Source organism: Tupaia chinensis, unplaced genomic scaffold (assembly GCF_000334495.1).
Source record: "Tupaia chinensis unplaced genomic scaffold, TupChi_1.0 Scaffold000101_1, whole genome shotgun sequence".
In the NCBI taxonomy this organism is placed as follows: Eukaryota; Metazoa; Chordata; class Mammalia; order Scandentia; family Tupaiidae; genus Tupaia; species Tupaia belangeri.
The window spans coordinates 4,327,724-4,335,355 of record NW_006159565.1 but is presented as its reverse complement, the minus strand read 5'-3'; positions in this window follow the sequence as shown (position 1 = coordinate 4,335,355).

Below are 7,632 nucleotides of genomic sequence, written 5' to 3'. Positions count from 1 at the left end.
AAAAGAAAAACACCTCTCGAAAAAAAAAAAAAAATGTGGGGACTAGCAGTGACCTGTCTTCTGGGTGCACAAAATTGACAAGGTTAGGAGATACAGGCAGGGGACTAGGAATATTTCATGCATGTCCTTGCTGAAAAAGGAGTCATAAGCAGCCAAACAAAAGCAGAGAGTGTGAACTTCACTGACAGAATACCAGGACCTGGAGCCAATTGGATGCTCCTAGCACTTTGAATCCTGTTGAGAAGTAACTGGTGGCTGCAGTGTGTAGCAACAACACTGAGTCTATATGTATTGGTGGCACTTTAACCAGTCTGCTCCTAGACTTCCCATCACCCAGAGTGTGGCCTACTGTGTGAGCCTGATTCTCCAGGCTCCTTTGGACTATGGGGGAGTTCCTGACATCATTCTACTAAAGTTGCCTCTCTGCTTAAATTAGCAAAGTTAATTTCTCTTCCTTTCAAATGAAAATCCCCAATAGTACAAGTACAGGAATTAGGAAATTTGCTTTAAGAAAATGTTTATGTTATGGGACCAGCAGTTAGCATAATGGCTATGTCACTGGACTCCCACATAGTCGACCGCGGTTCACAGTCCCAGACCCAGCAGCTTAAACTCATGCTGGCCGTGTGTGCATGTGTGCCCAAGATCCCGAGAGGAGAATGGAGGAGAGGGGATTGTGGCATGGTATGTCGCTGGACTCCCATGTAGTCAACCGCAGTTCGAGTCCCGGATCCAGTGGCTTAAACTCACGCTGGGCGCGTGTGTATGTGTGCCCAAGATCCTGAGAGGAGAATGGAGGAGAAGGGATTGCGGCGTGGCCACCCACCCTAGGGGGTGGTTTCTCAGTTTCTGTCTCTCTGTCTCTCTCTGTCTGTCTCTGTCTCTCTCTGTGCACGTGCCCTATAGCAAAAACCTCTCCAGAAAAAGAAAAAAAAAGAAAGAAATGATTGAAAACACAACAATGATAATAAACTTCCAAGAAATAATACTAAATTAGGTCTATAAACAGAGTATGAAATTTTGACAGATGAGAAAAATAGTCCCTTAGTGCATAAAGCTAAGATGTTGTCTAGGAGAAATTCTTGGATGAGAAGGACCTTGAACCTTAAAGGAAACTGCAGTGGATATCAGGGAAAGACTTGCCTTTAATTTCTCTGGCCAAATGAGCAGTTGGCGTAATGGCTATGTCACTGGACTCCCACGTAGCTGATCGCAGTTCAAGTCCCAGACCCGGTGACTTAAACTCATGCCAGGCTCATGTACATGCGTGCCCAAGATCCTGAGAAGAGAATGGAGGAGTAGGGAATTGTGGTGTAGCCATCCCCTCTGGGAGATGATTTTTAGCTTTCTTTCTCTCTATCTCTCTCTGTCCTTCTGGTGAGCACATGTACCCTATAGCAAAAATCTCTCCAAAAAAAAAAAGATTTCTCTAGCCACCCAGATGGCATGGTGGTTGAAGTGACTGGATCTCACATGGCCAAGTCCACGGTTCAAGTTGGACCCCACAGCCTGGAAAATACACTGGCTGTGTGTGCATGTGTGCCCAAAATTCCAAGAGAAGAATGAACAAGAAGGAATTGTTGCATGGCCATCTCTGCTGGGAGATAATTTCTCACTTTCTCTCTCTCTCTTTTTCTCTGGTGAGTGCACATACCCTATAGTAAACAACAATAAAAAAGATTTTTCATGCCCAAATGTCCATGAGACACCCTGCAGTCAGCTTCCCAGAGGTGGCCCTGACTTGACAGCAAGAAAATGTAGGTCTATCTTCCTCATAAACAAGTTGAGGAGGAACATTCCCCAGATGCCTAATGCTGGCCTTGCTGGCATCCTAATCTTTCTTCTTAGCATTTTGTAACTAAAAGGCAAATAGCTTTTGTTTGTTGATTCCTTTTTCTGCTGTTATATATTCACCATTTCAATTATTTCTGGCTTAGATGGTGTTGAGAGACTGACAAAAAAGCAATAGGGAAAGGTTAGCTAAATGGCTTTAAATCTAACCAACTACCTTTTATTTATTGTTAAGTGTATTTATTTCTTCAATGAGAGAGAAACACAGGCAGAGAATAACAGCATCCTCAACAGAATCTTCATGTAGATGACCCACTCCCAGTCTCAACCAGCCAGTATCACTGGCACACATGCATGTGCCTGATCTGAGACTGGAAAGGTAGAGGATACCTTGGAGACCATAAAGGGTGTCTTAAGAGTAAGTGCACTTGGAAGCCACAAACAAGTTCAAGCTACAGAAAAGGAGCAAAGAAGTACAATAGCATTTAATTATATTTTCAAAATTGTTCTAGCTCTAATGCTCAAAATAATTGCAGTAGATCAGTCATGATTTGGGAGACCACTGAATAGGCTACTCCAAAAAGTTAGCACTGAAACCAATTTATATTCCCACCAGCAGTGTAAGAGAGTTCCCCTTTCACCATACCCCCACCAGCACTTATCATTTTTTGTTTTATTAATCTTAGTCATTCTGACTGGGGTTAGGTGGTATCCTACTGTTGTTTTTATATGCATTTTCCTTACAGTGAGGGATGTTGAGCATTTTTTCATATGCCTTTTGGCTATTTGTATGTCTTCTTTATCACATGTTGAAATATTCATTTTGTAAGCTAAATAATGTGATTGAATGTATAAAAGAAAATGAAATAAAAAAATATTTTAAAAAAAAGTTAGTACTGAGGTGAAAGTAATCTGAAAGGGCTGGAAGGAGCAGAAATGGAGAAAGATGATTGGGATGGAAAGATCTCAAGGAAGAAAAGCAAGATATGATAAGTTCACCGATGAGAGAAGTGAAACAAGGAAATGACAAGAAAGAAAGTCTCTGATGGGGGGGCAGTCCAGTGGTGCAGCAGTAATAGTGTGATGTTCCATGATTCTTGACCCACATGGGAGGGGCCTAGGTTCATGTCGCGAGGTCTCCTTGTGTATCTAGGAATGCCTGTGTTCCTGGCTTGGCTGAGGCTAGGAATGGACTGTCATATGAAGACCATGTTGGGAGTGACTCTTTCTTTTTCTCTCTTGCTCTCTCATGCTTATGGAGGTAATAAATAAACTTAGAAATATATATATATTTACACATACACACACATACATACATATATACTCCCACCCTTCTTGTGGTCACTTGCGTACAGTTGGAGTGGGACCCCATGACAAAGTAAGTGTCAAGCACTCTAGCAACTACATACCGAAAAGAGGTTTGTGCCACACTAATACCATTTTACCAGATGAGTTAAATCTGCCCAATAGTCAATGTGAAATGCTGGACCCCAAATGGTGTGATCGCGGCACTGTGTTTGATAGCTGCCTCCATCTCAGGTACACATTCTGTGAGTTCAGAAATAGGTGCTGTTGGGTGAGAACTTCATTTGGGTGCTTGTTTTTGAGTATGTAGATTTCCTCCTTGCCTTTGACTTCTCAGTCTTCAGTGATTGGCTAACTGTTGGCAGATAAAGGAAAACATCCCTAATAAAGCCTTTTGATGTACTGGGTCTTCTGAATAGATAGGAAATGATGTTTATAAAGACACTCAACATCAGACCCCTGCAGAAGAGTTATTTTGTCTCAGAAACCTTCTCTGATTGAGTACATTGAGAAATCATTAAAACTTCTCCATCCCAAAGCATGAAAATTATGCTTTTCAAAATCCTGCACTAGTTATGATAAATAGTTTCTAAATATGAGCAATCTGGAGTTTCTATTAGTTCTGATGTTTAGAAATACAAATTATTACTCTAGGGGCCATAACAAGATTTTCTCTGTTTTCCAGAGCAAGAAAAAAATTAATCTACATTTTAGCAAGAAGGATATCTTGGTATTTTTAGGAAAAACTTAGAAATCTAAAAATCCAAGTTGGGTTAGGGCATCCTGCTACATGATAGTAACACAAATATTTCATGCAGTAGTAGAAATATGAACAAAATCTCATTTATCATCAGATTAGTTTGCCAAAGGTATAATCTTCACATTGAGTGAACTCTATGAGAAGTTCTTTAAAAAGTTTATGGGAAATATACATTATTAAAATACTATGTGTATGTGTTTGTGTGTATATATGTGTGTGTGTGTGTATATATATATATATATATATATATTACATCAATTTCTCAAAAAATCAATATCAATAGGACACACACATACACATACATAAACAAACTTTCTTTAAAATTCCTTATTTTATATATAATATGTAAATACATATAAAGAATATGTGTGTATGTATGTGTGTGTATATATAAATTGGCTCACAAAATTATGGAGGCTAAGAAGTTCCATAATCACCATCTGTAAGTTGGAAACCCAGGAAAGCTGTGGCATTGTTCCAGTCATCTTAGCTATGAGAAAAATAGCACTGTATGTTAAAAGCTTATTCAGAACACATAAAGCTTTCTGTAGTACCTTGCCCCAGATCTGCAAGATATTACCATCTAGATGGCACCATAACTGAATCTTCAAGGGACCATTCTACTGCTTTATTAAAACAGCAGCTTCAAAGATGGGGGAGAATATGGTAAGATCAGTGAATTCCATGTGCATGGGCCATTGCCACACCTATCTTTTCTATAAAATGAGCTCCTTGATTGAAAGCAATTCTGTTTAGAATACCATGATGGTGGATAGAGCATTCCTAAATATCATCACCAAGCTCCTTGCTTTCTGGAAGTGGTTTTTTTAGGAATGTCCAATAGAGGTATTTTGTATATCTCTATTGTCAGATCAGGCCATGGACCATTGATGCTCTATACTACTGGAAATGGAGTCAGAATCTCTAAATCTGGCAACAGTAGAAAGTCAATTCTAGAAACCCCAGAACCACTACAGAAAACTCATTCTTAAGATTCTGTTCCTTGAGATCCACGCTTGTTACTAAAAATCTGATAAGAGGACTTCAAGAAGTTCATAAGTGAAGAGAATCAAACTATGAAAGAGAGGCATTGCATGTCCCCACTTAATATATACCAAATGTCTGCACTCAATGGCAGAAACAAAAATATTGGACACTATAAAGGCATGAAGAGCAACTGTAGATACCAGAGACAGCGTGGGAGAAGGGTAGGAAATAGCAGATGGTAAGAGGGAGGGAATTAGGGAGGGGGGAAGAAGTAAAGCATGTAAGAAACACAAAATAAAAAATTACCCACTAAAGATAATATGTATGGTAATATCTTTGATTGAGCTAATATATAGTGTGTTCTGAAAAAAAATAACGTATGCAAACTGAAAGAAGTTCATGAAAAAAATTACATTAACATAGAAGTTTATTGTGATGCAGAAAATGGTTGAAATCGGTGCATAGTTTTTTTTAAGTATATGCATTTTCCATGAACTTATTGAAAACTCCCCCAAATTAGTCAAGAATCTCCAAAAACCCAGAACCAATAGGGTATTTATCTATTTTTATATAAAGTATTTTAATATAAATCTCCTTATTTATAATAAAGTTATTTATTATAAGGAATCAGCTTACGTGGCGAAAGCTGAGAAATCCCATGATTCGCCATCTACATAGCCGGAAACCCAAGAAAGCTGCTGCTCTAGTTTCAGTAAAGTCTTAAAGGCCTGGAACCAGGAGAACTGATGGTATAAGGTTCAGGTTAAATCCAAAAGTTAAATCTTCAGGTTAAATACCTGATACCAGATAAGAGGGTAGTGTAAGTTCCAGTCTTGTGGCAGAAGACCAATGTCCCTGCTCAAGCTACCAAGCAGAGACAGCAAATTATCCCTTTTGCTACCCCTTTGTTCTTTTCAGGCCCTCAAAGAATAGGATGACACCCACCTAAGCTGTGGAGGGAAATCTGCTTTACTCAGTCTATCAGTTCATAAACATCCTCACAAATATATCCAGAAATAATACTTAACCAAATATCTGGGAACCCAGCCAAGTTGACACTTAATGTTAACCACCACATATGACTTTATGAGCAAGTGTGACTAAAAGTCATTTAACCTTTATGGCTTCAAAGGAGAGATATTTAGGAATGCTTAACTTGAAATTATTGTTTAATATTGACAAGTTATCCTTCTAGTGCATGAGAGAGGGCCTACTGATATTCATCTTGGGACCTTTTATCTTAGGAGATATTTCAGGGACCAGCGGTTAGCATAATGGCTAAGTTGCTGGACTCCCACGTAGTCGACCATGGTTCAAGTCCCTGACCCGGTGGCTTGAACTCACACCGGGTGTGTGTGCGTGCGTGCCCAAGATCCTGAGAGGAGAAAGGAGATATTTCAAGTCCAGAAAATAAACCTTCCATATCCTCTGTTCAACAGATTAGTTCTCCTCAAACTTTTATGTGCACATAAATCTTCTGGAATTCTTGTTAAAATTCTGATTTGTGGGTCAGGAATGGGAATGGGACCTGAAAGAGATTTTACTATAAGACACATGTGCTCATTAGAGAGACAAAGAGAAAGAAAGCAGGAAATCACCCCCTCCAGGGGGGTATGACCATGTCACAATCCCTTCTTCTCCATTCTCCTCTCAGGATTTTGGGCATGCACACACACGGGCCTCGTGTAAGTATTAAACCAGGACTTGAACCTTTATGTACTACATGAGTGTCCAGCGACATAACCATTATACCCTCTTGCTGGGCCCAAGAGCCTACATTTCTAACAAACTCTCAAGTCACACTGCTGCTATATCCCTCAGACCACTTCTATAGTAGAAAGGCAAGGCATGGCACATTTGTGTTTTGTGTGTCAACAGCCTCTGACTTAGTTAAGAACTTGTATTAAGGGAAACTGGATAAGTTGTACAGATTGAAATTCTTCTTTAAAATATGAGATAATTGGGACCAGCAGACAATGTAATGGTTATGAAACTGGACTCCCATATAGTCGGCTGGGGTTCAAGTCCTGGACCTGGCATCTTAAAACTTATGCCAGGCATGTGCACAGGTCTCTCCCGAGAGGAGAAGAGATTGTAGCATGGCTATCCACCCTGGGGGGGTGATTTCTCTCTTTCTTTCTCTCTGTTTCTTTCTCTTTCTCTGTCTCTCCAAGCAGTATATGTGCCCTATAGCAAAAATCTCTCTTAAGTAAATAATGAAATAGTAGAAATGTTTGTTGTCTTCACAAAAAGAAAGCTAATTGAAAATAATAGAGAAAGGTATTCATAAGAGAACAGAAACATCTCTGTGGTGCAGTGACATTGTGCTACTCAGGAGAAACCAGATCCCACATACCAACAATTAGAAACCCACCCAATTGGATTGAAAACACACTGAACAGGCACATGAAGGCCCAAGATTCAACTGACCAGAAAACTAGAAGAAGGGATTATGGTGACTGTGACTAGACCTTTTGTCGTTCACTCATCTTTCTCACTCTGTCTCTCTTGCACACATCCATGTATAAAAAAAATTTTTTAAAAGAAACAGGGCATATCATTTCTATGTAACCACTGTTAACATTATAGCACTTGTCAGTGGTTTTCAAGCCTCACCACATCAAAGTTGTCTGAGAGATTTACAGATACTGAGATCCCCTTCTCAGAGATTCGGTTTTAAGATATCTGAATTTGAGTCTATGGATTGGTGTTTTTATATTTTTAGTTATATATATTTGTCATATGGTGTGTATTCTTTCCAGAGAGAAACAGAGAGACAGAGAGAGGGA